Here is a 19,271-nt window from a genome sequence, read left to right as displayed (position 1 = left end):
CTGCTGTGGAAGCTTTTCAAGAGTTGAAGCGTTGTTTTTCTTCTGCCCTGTGTTGTGTCAACCAGATGTTTCGCTTCCGTTCCAGGTCGAGGTTGATGCTTCTGAGATTGGAGCAGGGGCTGTTTTGTCGCAGAGAGGTTCTGATTGCTCAGTGATGAAACCGTGCGCCTTCTTTTCCAGGAAGTTTTCGCCTGCTGAGCGAAATTATGATGTGGGCAACCGAGAGTTGCTGGCCATGAAGTGGGCATTCGAGGAGTGGCGTCATTGGCTTGAAGGAGCTAAGCATCGCGTGGTGGTCTTGACTGATCATAAGAACTTGACTTATCTCGAGTCCGCCAAGCGGTTGAATCCTAGACAAGCTCGTTGGTCGTTGTTTTTTGCCCGTTTTGACTTTGTGATTTCATACCTTCCAGGCTCTAAAAATGTGAAGGCGGATGCTCTGTCTAGGAGTTTTGTGCCCGACTCTCCGGGTGTATCTGAGCCGGCGGGTATCCTCAAGGAGGGAGTAATTGTGTCTGCCATCTCCCCTGATTTGCGGCGAGTGCTGCAAAAATTTCAGGCTAATAAACCTGATCGTTGTCCAGCGGAGAAACTGTTTGTCCCTGATAGGTGGACGAATAAAGTTATCTCTGAGGTTCATTGTTCGGTCTTGGCTGGTCATCCTGGAATCTTTGGTACCAGAGAGTTAGTGGCTAGATCCTTTTGGTGGCCGTCTCTGTCGCGGGATGTGCGTACCTTTGTGCAGTCCTGTGGGATTTGTGCTCGGGCTAAGCCCTGCTGTTCTCGTGCCAGTGGGTTGCTTTTGCCCTTGCCAGTCCCGAAGAGGCCTTGGACACATATCTCTATGGATTTTATTTCAGATCTTCCCGTTTCTCAAAAGATGTCAGTCATTTGGGTGGTCTGTGATCGCTTTTCTAAGATGGTCCATTTGGTACCCTTGTCTAAATTGCCTTCCTCCTCTGATTTGGTGCCATTGTTCTTCCAGCATGTGGTTCGTTTACATGGCATTCCAGAGAATATCGTATCTGACAGAGGTTCCCAGTTTGTTTCGAGGTTTTGGCGAGCTTTTTGTGGTAGGATGGGCATTGACTTGTCTTTTTCCTCGGCTTTCCATCCTCAGACTAATGGCCAGACCGAACGAACCAATCAGACCTTGGAAACATATCTGAAATGTTTTGTTTCTGCTGATCAGGATGACTGGGTGTCCTTTTTGCCTTTGGCTGAGTTCGCCCTTAATAATCGGGCTAGCTCGGCTACCTTGGTTTCGCCATTTTTCTGCAACTCTGGGTTCCATCCTCGTTTCTCGTCAGGACAGGTTGAGTCTTCGGACTGTCCTGGTGTGGATACTGTGGTGGACAGGTTGCAGCAGATTTGGACTCAGGTAGTGGACAATTTGACCTTGTCCCAGGAGAAGGCTCAAAGTTTTGCTAATCGCAGACGCTGTGTGGGTCCCCGACTTCGTGTTGGGGATCTGGTTTGGTTATCTTCTCGTCATATTCCTATGAAGGTTTCCTCTCCTAAGTTTAAACCTCGTTTCATTGGTCCGTATAGGATTTCTGAGGTTCTTAATCCTGTGTCTTTTCGTCTGACCCTTCCAGATTCTTTTTCCATACATAGCGTATTCCATAGGTCATTGTTGCGGAGATACGTGGCACCTATGGTTCCTTCTGTTGACCCTCCTGCCCCGGTTTTGGTGGAGGGGGAGTTGGAGTATATTGTGGAGAAGATTTTGGATTCTCGTGTTTCAAGACGGAAACTCCAGTATCTGGTTAAGTGGAAGGGTTATGCTCAGGAAGATAATTCCTGGGTCTTTGCCTCTGATGTCCATGCTCCCGATCTTGTTCGTGCCTTTCATGTGGCTCATCCTGGTCGGCCTGGGGGCTCTGGTGAGGGTTCGGTGACCCCTCCTCAAGGGTGGGTACTGTTGTGAATTCTGTGGCAGAGCTCCCTCCTGTGGTCACAAGTGGTACTTCGGCTGATTCTCTCTGTAAGCTTCCGTTGGTGGAGGGAAGTGGTACTGCGGCTTCTGAGTTTCCTCCCTCAGGTGATGTGGTGAGGTCGTTAGGTGCTGCTCTACTTAACTCCACCTAGTGCTTTGATCCTGGCTTCCTGTCAATGTTCCAGTATTGGACTTGTTTTCCTCCTGGATCGTTCCTGTGGCCTGCTGCTCTGCATAGCTAAGTTTTCCTTTGCTATTTTGTTTGCTTTTCTTCTGTCCAGCTTATCTATTTGTTTGCTGGAAGCTCTGGGACGCAGAGGGTGTACCTCCGTGCCGTTAGTTCGGTACGGAGGGTCTTTTTGCCCCCCTTTGCGTGGTTTTTAGGGTTTTGTGTTGACCGCAAAGTTACCTTTCCTATCCTCGCTCTGTTCAGAAAGTCGGGCCTCACTTTACTAAATCTATTTCATCTCTACGTTTGTCTTTTCATCTTACTCACAGTCATTATATGTGGGGGGCTGCCTTTTCCTTTGGGGTATTTCTCTGAGGCAAGGTAGGCTTATTTTCTATCTTCAGGCTAGCTAGTTTCTCAGGCTGTGCCGAGTTGCATAGGTAGCGTTAGGTGCAATCCACGGCTGCCTCTAGTGTTGTTGGATAGGATTAGGGATTGCGGTCAACAGAGTTCCCACGTCTCAGAGCTCGTTCTATGTTTTTGGATTATTGTCAGATCACTGTTAGTGCTCTGACCTCTATGTTCACTGTGGTACTGAATTGCCTAATCATAACACCATGCATACAGGGGGGAATATGAGCCATGCATACAGGGGCGGAATATAAGCCATGCATACAGGGGGGAATATGAGCCATGCATACAGGAGGGGGGAATATGAGCCATGCATACAGGAGGGGGGAATATGAGCCATGCATACAGGGGGGGGGGGAATATGAGCCATGCATACAGGGGGGAATATGAGCCATGCATACAGGGGCGGAATATAAGCCATGCATACAGGGGGGAATATGAGCCATGCATACAGGAGGGGGGAATATAAGCCATGCATACAGGGGGGAATATGAGCCATGCATACAGGGGCGGAATATAAGCCATGCATACAGGGGGGAATATGAGCCATGCATACAGGGGGGAATATGAGCCATGCATACAGGGGGGAATATGTGCCATGCATACAGGAGGGGGGAATATGAGCCATGCATACAGGAGGGGGGAATATGAGCCATGCATACAGGGGGGAATATGAGCCATGCATACAGGGGGGAATATGAGCCATGCATACAGGAGGGGGGAATATGAGCCATGCATACAGGGGCGGAATATAAGCCATGCATACAGGGGGGAATATGAGCCATGCATACAGGGGGGAATATGAGCCATGCATACAGGGGGGAATATGAGCCATGCATACAGGGGTGGAATATGAGCCATGCATACAGGGGGGAATATGAGCCATGCAGACAGGGGGGAATATGAGCCATGCATACAGGGGGGAATATAAGCCATGCATACAGGGGGGAATATAAGCCATGCATACAGGGGCGGAATATAAGCCATGCATACAGGGGGGAATATGAGCCATGCATACAGGAGGGGGGAATATAAGCCATGTATACAGGGGGGAATATGAGCCATGCATACAGGGGCGGAATATAAGCCATGCATACAGGGGGGAATATGAGCCATGCATACAGGAGGGGGGAATATGAGCCATGCATACAGGAGGGGGGAATATGAGCCATGCATACAGGGGGGAATATGAGCCATGCATACAGGGGGGAATATGAGCCATGCATACAGGGGGGAATATGAGCCATGCATACAGGGGTGGAATATGAGCCATGCATACAGGGGGGAATATGAGCCATGCATACAGGGGGGAATATGAGCCATGCATACAGGGGGGAATATAAGCCATGCATACAGGGGGGGAATATAAGCCATGCATACAGGGGGAGATATGAGTCATGCATACAGGAGGGGGGAATATGAGCCATGCATACAGGAGGGGGGAATATGAGCCATGCATACGGGGGGGGGGGGGGGGAATATGAGCCATGCATACAGGGGGGAATATGAGCCATGCATACAGGGGCGGAATATAAGCCATGCATACAGGGGGGAATATGAGCCATGCATACAGGAGGGGGGAATATAAGCCATGCATACAGGGGGGAATATGAGCCATGCATACAGGGGCGGAATATAAGCCATGCATACAGGGGGGAATATGAGCCATGCATACAGGAGGGGGGAATATGAGCCATGCATACAGGAGGGGGGAATATGAGCCATGCATACAGGGGGGAATATGAGCCATGCATACAGGGGGGAATATGAGCCATGCATACAGGGGTGGAATATGAGCCATGCATACAGGGGGGAATATGAGCCATGCATACAGGGGGGAATATGAGCCATGCATACAGGGGGGAATATAAGCCATGCATACAGGGGGGAATATAAGCCATGCATACAGGGGTGGAATATGAGCCATTCATACAGGGGGGGATATGAGCCATGCATAGGGGGGGGAATATGAGCCATGCATACATGGGGAGATATGAGTCATGCATACAGGAGGGGGTAATATGAGCTATGTATATGGGATAGGAGGGAGATGAGCCATGCATACAGGAGGGGGGTCATTATACAGTATTGAGCATCATGTGTGGCCGTTATACAGTATGGAGCATCATGTGTGGCCAATGGACATTATACAGTATGGAGCATCATGTGTGGCCGTTATACAGTATGGAGCATCATTTGTGGTCATTATACAGTATTGAGCATTATGTGGGATCATTATACAGTATGGAGAACTGTGTGGCCGTTATACACTACGGAGCACTATGTGTGGGTGGTCATTATACAGTATGGAGCACTGTCTGGCCATTATACAGTATGGAGCAATGTGTGGCCATTATACACTATGGAGCATCATGTGTGGCCATAATACACTATGGAGCATCATGTGTGGCCATTATACAGTATGAAGAACTGTGTGTGGCCATTATACAGTATGCAGCATCATGTGTGGCCATTATACATTATGGAGCATCATGTGTGGTGGCCGTTATACAGTATTGAGCATCATGTGTGGCCATTATATAGTATTGAGCATCATGTGTGGCTATTATGTGTGGCCATATTTTTTTTGTTTATAATTATTGTATATAAAACAGTGTGTTCAGCAGTGCTAAATGGCTGCGGTTGGGACGTGGATATGGGTGTGACTAGTTGTGAAATGGGTCTGGTCAGAGGCGTGGCCTAAAATTTGCCGCGGCGCACTACGCGCGCCGCAAACTTTATACTTCCTTCCCTTCTTCAAAAGTTGGGAGGTATGGTACCGCATTTGCCAGATCACGGCAAGTGCCGCAAATCCCATAGGGAATGAATGAGGCCGAACGCAGTGTTGCCATAAGTGATCCGTTACACGGCAGATGCAGAAAAACTGCTCGATCTGCTGCAAAAGGCGACTTTCACATCAGCGATTCTTGCCAAAGTCACTGCCGATAGTGTCATACTCACCAAAAGGGGAGGCAGCGCTAAAAGTGCCTAGGGCAGCAGAAACTCTAAATACGGCCCTGGGGGGGCTACATTATATTCTGTGGGGGGACTGCATTATACTCAAGGTACTACATTATATTATGGGGGGCTACATCATACTATATGAGGGGTTACAGTATACTCTATGGGAGGCTGCATTATATTCTGTGGTGGGGCTGCATTATTCTCTCAGGGGACTACATAATATTATGGGGGCTACATCATACTATATGAGGGGGCTACAGTATACTCTATGGGGGGGCTGCATTATATTCTGTGGTGGAACTGCATTCTCTCAGGGGACTACATTATATTCTGTGGTGGGTGGCATTATACTATATGGGGGGCTGCATTATGCCCTATGGGGTGCTACATTATATTCTATGGTGGGGACTGCGTCATACCTGAGAGGGTTGAATTATATTTTGTGGGGTGCTGCATTATATTCTATGAGAGGGGACTGCATTATATTTTATGAGGTGGCTACCCCAACCCTTGCTACATTATTAAGACGTGAACTACCTTATATTATACCCTGATATTAGCGCTTTTTACCGCACAATTGGTGGTCTTGTATCTATTTCTATGTAGCTACACAGTGGGCCCCAAGAATGATTTTCTCTGGTGGGCCCAAGGTGCTCCAGTCCGACGCTGATCAGGTGAATCACAACAGAGCAAAAGGACAATGCAAACATAGATAATTACCATATTGAAAGGGCAGTCAATCCAGTAAATAGAAATATTGCCATATAAATATTTGTATAATATAACCAAAACGTAAAAGAATTGATACATAAAAACATCAAGATAGATAATGAATGAATCCAAGTGTATGAATAAAAAATGACCACAAGTGTGCACAAAAATAAAGTGCAAGTGGTAAAAGACACCAATAGGTGTCAGTGTAGGAAAATAATAAGTCAAAAGACCGAGAATGGAATAAAGTGCAAAATTTATATGATGAGTGAAACCACAGTGGGACAATTCTTACAATAGTAATATAGTCTCGGTTTCCTGGATGCCGCCCTCCCCAACGTGCATTTTGGCATGCTGCCTTCGTCAGGGGTGGCATCATTAGGAGAGTGAACGGTATGAATGCAAACTTAATGAAAATGTGGTGAAATGGCACAATAAAAATGGGGGGTGTGGTAAGTCATTAAACATATGTGTAAGCGTCCGGAAGCATATATAAGCATATATCACTATGGTGATGCTGTATTCCTTATGGAGACCCGGGAGGTCAATGCGCATAAAAGGAAGTGTCACACCATGTGGCAGGCCAGGCAGCCCGACAATATCTTATATAGTGGGGCGAACAGGGCGTCCAAAGCAACAAAGGTGGAGATACAAGTTACTATGGTGATGCTGAATTTATTGCGGAGACCCGGGAGGCCACAACGCAAAACCAGAAGTGTTGCACCATGTGAAAGGTCAGTCAGCCCAACAACATCTGGTACAGCGGGGTGATCAGGGTGTCCATGAAAACAAAGGGAGGGGTACAAGATTGAGGAAGGTGTTAATGTGATGCACATAAAGCAGGATGCGACGAGGCAACCAGGCGGGACGCGTCATGTATCTGGGCAACGGAATTGGCACATCTAATAGATGTATCTTTTCTGGGCAGCTGGGAGCTGCTATTTTTAGGCTGGGGGGGGGTCAATATCCATTGCCCTGTACAAGCCTAAAGGCACCGTCACATTAAGCGACGCTGCAGCGATCTAAACAACGATGCCGATCGCTGCAGCGTCGCTGTTTGGTCGCTGGAGAGCTGTCGCACAGACAGCTCTCCAGTGACCAACGATCCCGAAGTCCCCGGGTAACCAGGGTAAACATCGGGTTACTAAGTGCAGGGCCGCGCTTAGTAACCCGATGTTTACCCTGGTTACGATTGTAAAAGTAAAAAAAAAACACTACATACTTACATTCCTGTCGCGTCCCCCGGCCTCAGCTTCCCTGCACTGTGTAAGCGCTAGCCGGAAAGCAGAGCGGTGACGTCACCGCTGTGCTTTGCTTTACGGCTGGCCGCCGCTGACACTGGGGGACGCAGGGAAGATGACGCTGAGGAACGTGACAGGAATGTAAGTATGTAGTTTTTTTTTTTAACTTTTACAATGTGATAAGCGGATTCCTATATATAGTTAAAATATAACTTTTATTTCTATCTTTCTTAAAAAGTGCAAACATATAGTGCCAACAAAGGTGCAAAGTGCATACGTACAACACGAAAGACACATATAAAAACGCATCAGCATATCACCGCCAAAGAGAACAGTAATGCCTAGTAACAATGACTAGCATTACATACAGATCTAATGATGTCCGTGAATCCGTAACCCTCTAGATCTCACAGTTTATAGATCTGTATATACACAAAATACGGTAGGATAACGTACCAGAAAACTATATTATTGCCAGTCTTCAAAACTTATTGGTGACCACTGTTGTGATACACACATTCCTACCAGGCGGTATGATCCTATTACAATGCTCATATATCCACAGTGACCCAGTGGTTATGTAGACCTCCTAAATACATATATATATATTAGGTATGGTACCACATACGTCACCAACATCTATATACAAAAATAATACTCATCAGTCTTCTGCCGGTTACCATCTGGACCTTATGCAGTGCTGAGTTACAGTGGCCCGTTCAGGCGGTTTAATTCTTCCAACCGTATCCTTCACTTTGGGTCCACCTTGCTAAAGAGTGCCTCCCAACGCGTTTCATATATTATACTCATCAGGGGATTGTGTCACCTTTACGCATAGTAAATGAGCATGATGCTGTGGCGGCTCGTCTTCCGCCTCTTTTTATAGCCTGCTCACCGGCGTTTCTCACCTCGTGCTTCTGGACGCCGTGAGCCTCACTTCCGGTGTACCTGAATCTGTGCACCATGAATTATTGGATCACACCTTTAGTTCCGGACATCAGACGTCGGCACAACATGCCGTAACGTCATATCCGGTGGGCGGGCTCTGTCCTTGTATGCCGCCCGGTTACTAGTGCGTCCCAGCGCTTTGCGCTTTGCTTAATGAAGGAGAGTGGACAACTGTCACTCAAAACTCTCCCGCATTGCTACACATAACGGGAGCGTATCTTCAAACCCCCTGAGTCCCCACTAGGGTATATGCAGATAAAACTACCACTTTAATAAAACGATACCAGCATGGTTTGAGGGTTGGAAGAGCCTTCAGAAAAAGGGACCCATCACCCATACGAAAAATACACACATATCTAAATATAAACTCTGCCAAACAGATATGCAACTAAAACATATGTAGGCAAAACACAGCGAATCTCCAACCATAGAAAAGACAGTAAAGGGTGCAGCTATTCATATACCCTCACAAAGCCCTCTCTAAATCCATTCCTACCTATCGCGGAGGTTGGCACCCTAAACCTGCGCAGTGGCGCCCCCACTCGACGGCGGCTGTCCCTATTGCTAGAATGCCCTATTGTTCCCTATCTCTACAGGAAGGAAGAGAAGCTAATATGGTCATTCAGGCCGTGTGGTGCTGTAGTTTGAAGGCGAAAAATCCACTTGCTTTCTCTCTGTAAGATATTCCTATCCCAGTCTCCACCCCTCTGGGGCTGATACACTCTGTCTATGCCCATGAATTTAACCATCTTTAGGTCACCCTGATGAACCCTATTGATGTGATTAGCGACTGGAGTGTCTCTTTTGTTGATGGTGTCACAGTGATGTTCTCCAATTCTTCTCCTGAGCTCTCTGCTTGTCTTCCCAATATATTCAAGTCCACAGTCACAAGTCATTTTATAAATCACCCCCTTGGTCTTACAATTTATAAAGTGGTTGACATAGAATGTTTTCCCTGTGACATTGCTAGAGAAAGTTCTGCCCTGTTGTATAGACTGGCAGTATTTGCAGTTCCCACATCTATAGCATCCCCTAGTTGGACCACCTAGCCAGGTCGTTTGTGTTTGGGGAGGGGCAAAGTGGCTGTGGACTACCCTGTCCTTTATTGAGCGGCCCTTCCTGAACGTAATCTGTGGGGTTGGTGTGATAATATCCTTGAGATCATTATCCATATGTAAAATATGCCAATGTTTTTTAACGATCTCACGTAGATCGCCTGCCCCGTTTGAATATTTTGTAATCAGTCTTATGCTGTTTTCGTTTTCTTTTGTTGGGGTAGGGGTCAAGAGATCCCTTCTTTGTTTTGTTACAGATGACTTATAGGCCTCTTTTAAGATTTTGTTAGGGTATTCCCTCTCCAGGAAACGTTCCTTCAGGTCCTCAGCTTGTTTAAAATACGTGGCATTATCAGAGCAATTCCTCCGCACACGTAAATATTGACCTTTAGGAATACCTCTCTTGAGTGGTATTGGGTGATTGGATTCCCACCTCAAGAGAGAATTTGTTGCTGTTGGTTTTCTGAAGGTACTCGTGACTAGTTGACCCCCTTCTCCCCTCTCAATCAGAACATCCAAAAAAGGCAATTTTAATGGGTCTACCTCAAAAGTGAAATGAAGACCCAGCTCATTGTGGTTCAAGTCTGCCACAAAAGCCGAAAAACTTGTCTCGTCCCCTTTCCAGATGACGAAAACGTCATCAATATATCTTAGCCATAGTATGACGCTATTTTCGGTAGGTGTAATGTCCTTAAAAACGACATTTTCTTCCCACCAGCCCAGGAGCAGGTTTGCATACGAGGGGGCACACGGGCTCCCCATCGCGGTGCCCCTGAGCTGGTGGTAATATTTACCGTCAAATAGAAAATAGTTTCTAGTGAGGCAAAACTCCAAAGCCTGTTTCACAAACAAATTATGTTCAGTATACTGCCGTCCTCTCATGCCCAGGTAGTAGTCCACTGCCGCGATGCCCTTACTGTGTGGGATTGAAGAGTAGAGTGCCTCTACGTCTATAGAGCATAGTAGCATGTCTGCATCCAATTCTATGTTGTCAAGTTTAAGAAGGAGATCCGCTGTGTCGCTTACATACGAACTTAAAGAGGTCACAAAAGGCCTCAAGATTTGGTCTAGATATAGGCCCAGATTCTGAGTAAGGCTACCAATACCGGACACTATCGGTCTCCCTTTCAACGGATTGGTGCCTTTATGTACTTTAGGTAAACAATAAAAGGTAGCTGTTACCGTATGCATAGGTATTAAAAAATCTCTCTCATTTGAGTCAATAAGTTTTTTACTAAATGCTTCTGTTACCAATTTTTTAAGTTGGCCTGAATACATCGTGGTGGGATTAGTCTCCAATCTCTCGTAACCCATTCCCTCATGGAGGAGGGAGTAGCACAGTGCCCTATATTGGGCCACATCCATGACCACCACGTTGCCTCCTTTATCAGAAGGTTTTATCACTCGTTCGTGGTCCTTTTCAAGTTCACACAGGCTGTCCATTTCTGCCTTAGTCATATTGTGTGATTGTCTCTTGTGGTTTTTAAACTCCAAATCCCTCAACTCCTGGGTAACCATATTCAGAAAAACGTCAATAGGGCCTATGTCCCTTGTGAATGGGGGCATGCGTTTACTCTTATTTTTCAGAGTTGTGAAAGGTCCCTCTCCTAGGTCATTCGGATCTATATCCCCTAGATGGAAAAGAAATCTGATGTCACTTAAAAGATCCCCATCAATGCCCAATTCAGTACATCGTTTTTTATCTTCATTAGTGAAGAACTTTCTCCATTTCAATTGTCGGACAAATAGGTTTAGGTCCTTTATAGCCTCAAAACTTTCATAATCTGTTGTGGGGACAAAAGACAGACCTTTGCTAAGGACCGCCATTTGTGCCTCACTCAGAGGTTTAGAAGACAGGTTAATAATGTTTTGTCCTATACAGGGTTTCGGGGGTTGAACCGATTCCTCAGGGGATAACTGAGATCTAAAAAACCGTCACCCTGAAGTGAGCCCCTGTTAGATCCTCTACCTCCCCGTCCACCTCCTTTCCCTCTAGCCTTCCCCCTTTGATTCTTAAATCTAACCTCTGAATCTGAAAATTCTGCCTCTGAGGATGATGGATCTGTCTCTTGGGGTCTAGTATGCTTGGGGATCACTGGTAGGCTACGGCTATCGGAGGCTTTATTATCCCTAAAGTCCTGCAGATCTCTTATGAAAAATTTATGTTTCTTTTCTTTAAGATGATATTGAAATTTTTGTATAGTGTTTTGCAGAGTCTTTTCTTTAGCACCGAATTCCGGTTCGGTGGAAAAACCTTTTGTGATGTCTATTTGCTCTTTTAGACTCTCGTTAAGTTTTGTCAGCATCAGTTTTTCTTCCTCTAGGAGTAGTCTCATTAATTTTAGGGAACTGTCAGTCACTTCTTTTTCCCATTTATTGAGTAGTTCTGTATTTTTATATCTGAAACCTGGGGAGATGGGGATTCTAAGGTGTTTTGTGAGGCTTTGTGAGGGTATGTGAATAGCTGCACCCTTTACTGTCTTTTCTATGGTTGGAGATTCGCTGTGTTTTGCCTACATATGTTTTAGTTGCATATCTGTTTGGCAGAGTTTATATTTAGATATGTGTGTATTTTTCGTATGGGTGATGGGTCCCTTTTTCTGAAGGCTCTTCCAACCCTCAAACAATGCTGGTATCATTTTATTAAAGTGGTAGTTTTATCTGCATATACCCTAGTGGGGACTCAGGGGGTTTGAAGATACGCTCCCGTTATGTGTAGCAATGCGGGAGAGTTTTGAGTGACAGTTGTCCACTCTCCTTCATTAAGCAAAGCGCAAAGCGCTGGGACGCACTAGTAACCGGGCGGCATACAAGGACAGAGCCCGCCCACCGGATATGACGTTACGGCATGTTGTGCCGACGTCTGATGTCCGGAACTAAAGGTGCGATCCAATAATTCATGGTGCACAGATTCAGGTACACCGGAAGTGAGGCTCACGGCGTCCGGAAGCACGAGGTGAGAAACGCCGGTGAGCAGGCTATAAAAAGAGGCGGAAGACGAGCCGCCATAGCATCATGCTCATTTACTATGCGTAAAGGTGACACAATCCCCTGATGAGTATAATATATGAAACACGTTGGGAGGCACTCTTTAGCAAGGTGGACCCAAAGTGAAGGATGCGGTTGGAAGAATTAAACCGCCTGAATGGGCCACTGTAACTCAGCACTGCATAAGGTCCAGATGGTAACCGGCAGAAGACTGATGAGTATTATTTTTGTATATAGATGTTGGTGACGTATGTGGTACCATACCTAATATATATATGTATTTAGGAGGTCTACATAACCACTGGGTCACTGTGGATATATGAGCATTGTAATAGGATCATACCGCCTGGTAGGAATGTGTGTATCACAACAGTGGTCACAATAAGTTTTGAAGACTGGCAATAATATAGTTTTTTGGTACGTTATCCTACCGTATTTTGTGTATATACAGATCTATAAACTGTGAGATCTAGAGGGTTACGGATTCACGGACATCATTAGATCTGTATGTAATGCTAGTCATTGTTACTAGGCATTACTGTTCTCTTTGGCGGTGATACGCTGATGCATTTTTATATGTGTCTTTCGTGTTGTACGTATGCACTTTGCACCTTTGTTGGCACTATATGTTTGCACTTTTTAAGAAAGATAGAAATAAAAGTTATATTTTAACTATATATAGGAATCCGCTTATCACATTGTAGTTTTTCTTTTGGTTCCTTTGACTTTGGAGTCTAGCTGATTTAGATTAACTTTTACAATGGTAAATAGGGTAAACATCGGGTTACTAAGCGCGGCCCTGCGCTTAGTAACCTGATGTTTACCCTGGTTACCTGTGAAGACATCGCTGAATCGGCGTCACACATGCCGATTCAGCGATGTCAGCGGGAGATCCAGCGACGAAATAAAGTCCTGGACTTTCCCCAGCGACCAACGATCTCCCAGCAGGGGCCTGATCGTTGGTCGCTGTCACGCATAACGATTTCGTTAACGATATCGTTGCTACTAGTGTTGAGCATTCCGATACCGCAAGTATCGGGTATCGGACGATATTTGCGGTATCGGAATTCCGATACCGAATTCCGATACTTCCCGCGTATCGGATACCGGAATCGGAAGTTCCCAGAATTGAAACTGAACGCAGCAGCCAATGAGGAATGATTGGAAGTGTGGGCACATCCTGTTTAGCATGGTGGGCATGTAAGTACTGGCAAGGCTGTGATTGGCTGCTGAAATGATGTCACTCTGCACTATAAAAAACGCTGCCGCCATTTTGCGCTCACTCTGCTGTGATTTCAGTTAGGGACAGGACGCTGTGTTCTAACTGAGGGCCAGTTGAGCTAGCTAATTGCTTTATTTTCCTTTCCAAAGGCTAATTTAGCAAAACGCTGTGTGTTCTTCACTGTTCACCTTGCTCTTGCCTTGCAGCGCTGTTTTAACAGCGTTCTGCAAGGTCTCTGTGTGTGTGTGTGTGCAGCTCACTCTGTAGTCTGTGTGCAGCCATATACCCGGTTGTATTCAGCTCAGGGGGGGTTCACACTGCCTCACACAGTTGTCCTTTTTTGCTCATAGTGCAGCCTGCTGCACATTTTTTCTCAAATTTCCTATTAGTGTTTTTCCACCCGTCTCCAGCTAAATTGTGGAAAAACACTACATAGGATAACCTAGAGGGGGTTTTTTGGGCCTTGCAGCGCCGTTTACGGCTGTCTGCACGGTCTCCGTGTGAGCCCAGCTCACCCTGTAGTCTGTGTGCAGCCATAGCCGGTTGGATTCAGCTCAGGGTTTGTTACTGGCTCATACCTTGAGAAAAATTTTCCTTTTTTTCAAATAGTGCAGCCTGTTTAAAAATTTTTAAAAAAATTCCCTATTAGTGTTTTTCCACCCGTCTCCAGCTAAATTGTGGAAAAACACTACATAGGATAACCTAGAGGGGTTTTTTTGGGCCTTGCAGCGCCGTTTACGGCTGTCTGCACGGTCTCCGTGTGAGCCCAGCTCGCCCTGTAGTCTGTGTGCAGCCATAGCCGGTTGGATTCAGCTCAGGGTTCGTTACTGGCTCATACCTTGAGAAAAATTTTCCTTTTTTTCAAATAGTGCAGCCTGTTTAAAATTTTAAAAAAAAAATTCCTATTAGTGTTTTTCCACCCGTCTCCAGCTAAATAGGGGAAAAACACTACATAGGATAACCTAGAGGGGGTTTATTGGGCCTTGCAGCGCCGTTTACGGCTGTCTGCACGGTCTCTGTGTGAGCGCAGCTCGCCCTGTAGTCTGTGTGCAGCTATAGCCGGTTGGATTCAGCTCAGGGTGCGTTACTGCCTCATACCTTGAAAAACAATTTCCTTTTTTTCAAATAGTGCAGCCTGTTTAAAATTTAAAAAAAAAAATTCCTATTAGTGTCTTTCCACCCGTCTCCAGCTAAATAGTGGAAAAACACTACATAGGATAACCTAGAGGAGGGTTTTTTGGCCTTGCAGCGCCGTTTACGGCTGTCTGCACGGTCTCCGTGTGATTTAAACTAGCTCTGTAGCCCGATCTGCACAAAAAAAAAAGTAAAGTTCACCAAACACAACTTAACACTTGTGTAGGCCACATTTGAAAAATAATAAAGTTTAGTCCACACTTTACAACATTAGTGTTTCTTACACCTGTTAGGAGGAGCATTTCAGGAATAAGCACACTAAGGCCTTAGTACTTTTCTGCTTATCTTTATCTGTCAACCAAGATGAAGAGGGCAGGGAGTAAGGCACGTGGGCGTGGGCGCGGAGCAGGGAGAGGAGCAGGGAGAGGACGTGGTGATTCTGTGCCTGCTGCGGGCGCCGGTGACTCGTCGTCACTCAGTTTCAGCAGGGAACAGTCCTTCATGCGCAGCTTTGTCGGAGAGCGCCGTGCACCGCTGCTGCGTGAAGACCAAATTGAAGCCGTTGTCGGGTGGATGGCAGCTAACGCCTCGGCATCAACTTCAGTTAGTGCCACATCCTCTCAGGCACAGAGCACTGGAGAGCAGCCATCTGTCTCTTCACCACCTGCCAAATTGGCCAGGCAGTCAGAGAGCCCAGACCAGGAGCCGTCTCTACTTCGGTTCTCTGAATCTCTTGGCTTGGAAACAGGGGGCCAGCCAAGCAGCATTGGAGAAATGGAAGAAGAGGCAGTGTGCAGTGATGCCCAACAGCATTTTCTCTCTGACTCTGAAGAGGCAGGTGGGCCAGTGCCTCCGGTGACCACAGCGCAGTACGCATCTGATGATGAAAGTCAGGTGCCGCTTTCTGATGCGTACTGTGCTGCCGAGACTACCCAGGAGGAGCAGTTGGTGGCAGAGGGTAGTGGAGATGATGAGGTCCTTGACCCATCGTGGCGTGAGGAACAGGAAGGTGGTGGGAGCAGCTCTGAGGAAGAGCTTCCCCTTACGGGCCAAAGAGGGAGAGGGAGGGGGAAGACTGCGGAGCCTGTAGCCTCCACTTTGGCACCCGTTAGGAGCCTGTCTCTTTCCAAAGCCAAAAAGGGCGCTCCCAAGACTTGCAGTGCCTGGTCCTTTTTTGACACAGTTGCAGATGACATTTGTTTTGTCAAATGCAAGCTGTGTCATCAGAAAGTAAAAAGAGGGAAAAATGTCAGCAACCTCAATACCACAAATATGTGGAAACATGTGCGGACCAGGCACGCGGTGGAGTTACAGAAACAGACTGAAGATGTAGGCCAACCAACAGCGGCAGCTACCACCTCTTCAGCTCGTGTTGCCTCTTCCTCCAGCTCACGCACAGCTGGTTTGGCTTCCTCCCAGGATCGCCATGGAAGAACCTCAGGCACTGTTGTCCAGAGACCTTGTGTAATTCCACCCACAGCACCACCTTCCCAGTCATCCTCACACTCCCAGTCTACTCTACAGCCATCGGTAGTACAGGCATGGGAGAAAAGGCGGGCATTCTCGGCCAACCACCCCCGAGCACAGGCTCTGAATGCAGGCATTGCCAAACTGTTGTCCCTGGAAATGCTCTCGTTCAGGCTGGTGGAGACTGACAGCTTCCGTGACTTGATGGCATTGGCAGTCCCACAGTACAAGGTGCCCAGCCGCTTTTACTTCAGCAGGCAGGCTGTCCCTGCCCTGCACAGGCATGTTGAGGCAAACATAAAACATGCGCTACTGAACGCCGTCAGTAGCAAGGTCCACCTCACCACCGATGCGTGGGCCAGTCAGCATGGACAGGGGCGATACGTTTCCCTCACTGCCCATTGGGTTAATGTTGTTGAGCCAGGTACAGATCGTGCGAGTGGCGCAGGACGTGTCCTGCCCACTCCAAGGATTGCAGGAATCCAGTCTGTACGCATCGACTCCTCCTCTTACACCAGTTCCTCAGATTCCTCTCTGCAGGATCCGTCACAGTCCACCTCCACATGGACCCGTGAACGTTTACCTATGACCGACATGAGCACAGCCGTGGCCAAACGTCAGCAGGCCGTCTTGAAACTAGTTTCATTGGGGCATCGAAGCCACACAGCGCAGGAGCTCTGGAATGCCATCAAGCAGGAGAGCGATGTGTGGTTACTGCCAGCGAATCTCCAGCCAGGCATGGTAGTGTGTGACAATGGCCGAAATCTGGTGGCAGCTTTGGCCCTTGGCAACCTCACTCACATCCCATGTCTGGCACATGTGCTCAATTTGGTTGTGCAGAGTTTTCTGAGGGACTACTTGGATCTTGATGCCCTGCTGCACAAGGTCCGCCTAGAGTGTGCTCACTTGCGGCGTTCCAGCTTGGCCAGATCCCGCATTGCTGCTCTGCAGCGCCGATTCCGCCTTCCGGAACACCGCATCATATGTGACCTACCTACCCGGTGGAATTCCACGTTACATATGTTGGAGCGGTTGTGTGAGCAGCAGCAAGCAGTTATGGAGTACCAGCTGCATCAGGCGCAAAGAAGTCGCAGTCAGCACCGATCAGACTTCACAACCACAGAGTGGGCCACTATGAAGGACATCTGCCAGGTTTTGCATCCTTTTGAGTATTCCACGCGGATGGCAAGTGCAGATGATGCACTAGTCAGCATGACTGTCCCCCTTATCTGCCTGCTTCAGCAAACTTTGCAAGGGTTAAGGGATGATGTTGTGGAAGAGGTGGAGGATGAGGAGTCACCTTTTCCATCAGCTTCTGGAGAGTCAGCGCCACGTGGTTCCTCACAAAGGGGTACGCAGGGGCCAATTTGTGAGGAGGATGAGGAGGAGTCAATGGAGGAGGAAGAGCTCCGTCCAGAGGAGGGAGCAACACAATTGTCCAGTGGTCAGTGTGTACAGCGAGGGTGGGGTGATGACGAGCAGGCAGAGATCATGTCTCAAGCAGGGGACAGCGTTTCTGGGCCAGTTGGCACTCTGCAGCACATGGTGGATTTCATGCTGCAGTGCCTGAGAAATGACCGCCGCATCGACCACATTCTCAACATGCCTGATTATTGGGTGTTCACCCTCCTCGATCCTCGCTACCGGGACAACGTCCAAAACCTCATCCCAGCGTTGACCCGGGAGCGTAAATTGCGGGAGTACCACGACACACTGGTGAATTCCATCATCTTCTCCTGTCCAACTGAGAGGAGTGCTGCTAGTGCTTTACAAAGCAGCTCAGTGCGTCGAGGCAGTGGGGGAGGCTCTGCCCAAAGAGGGAGCAGAAGCAGTGCCTCTGCCCAAGGCAAGCCCAGTATGGCACAACTCTGGCACACTTTTGTGTGCCCGCCCCAAATGTCTACACCATCACCGGCGGCTCCAGTCAGCAGGAGGCAACGGTTCCGTCAGATGGTGACAGACTACATGGCTTGCCCTCTTACTGTACTCCCAGACGGCTCTTCCCCGTTCAAGTTTTGGGTCTCTAAGCTGGATACATGGCCAGAGCTAAGCCAGTATGCATTGGAGGTGCTTGCCCTGCGGCTAGTGTCTTATCGGAACATGTCTTTAGTGCCGCAGGTGGTGTACTAACAGACCGTCGCATGCGACTGTCCTCCGATAACGTTGACCGGCTTACTTTCCTGAAAATGAACCAGGCCTGGATCTCGCAGGAATTTGCCACTCCTCTGCCTGATTAAGTAATTGGGTGTCATCCAGGTCTCCTGCTGTGTTCATCTTTCTACCACCTGAACTGCTATTCCTGGGCTCCAACACCGCCAGTTGCGGCTCAGAAGTGCAGGCTGCACAGTAAAAACATACGACCCAGTGTTATTGGGTTTCAGTAATGTCAGCTGATCCCCAGCTGTGTAGCCGGCAATGTGTCCTGCGACCGCCATGCTGGCACAACAACCTAAATGTAAGGGAACCTGTCCCCCCCCCTGTCGTTTGTTACTGAAAGAGCCATCTTGTGCAGCAGTAATGCTGCACAAGGAAAAGGTAGCTCTTTTGGTTTAGCTCCTTGCACACGCAGAACTTAACACTTATAAAATGTGTTCACTGATACCGTTATACCGTCCCGGAGCTGGGACTTTCCTTCGTAATGTGACGCAGCACAGCCATCATTCCTACCCCCTTGGTGCCATGCGCTGCCTCCTCAGCGTTGTTTTAAGCTGTCACGGAGCCTGCGCTGTTCTGTTATCCCTTGGGCATGCCCTATTTGCGCTGCCTGTCTTCTGACTTAATTTGGTGTCAGGCTGGCTGCGCCTGTGCGGCCGCGCTGCCCGAGATCCCGCCTCGCAGTGTCTTCTGATTGAGTCACACTGCGGGCCTGGAATCCATGGGCATGCGCAGTGCATATACTAGCCTCTCACTCCCCTTCTTCACGCTTCTTCAGACTAGGCGGCGTCAGCTGATCCCTAATAGCATGCCACGGCCGTGACGCCGCACAGTCTGAAGAAGCAGGAAGGAGGTGAGTGAGAGGCGA

The sequence above is a fragment of the Ranitomeya imitator genome, chromosome 5 (assembly GCF_032444005.1).
Source record: "Ranitomeya imitator isolate aRanImi1 chromosome 5, aRanImi1.pri, whole genome shotgun sequence".
NCBI lineage: Eukaryota > Metazoa > Chordata > Amphibia > Anura > Dendrobatidae > Ranitomeya > Ranitomeya imitator.
This window is presented reverse-complemented; position numbering follows the sequence as displayed.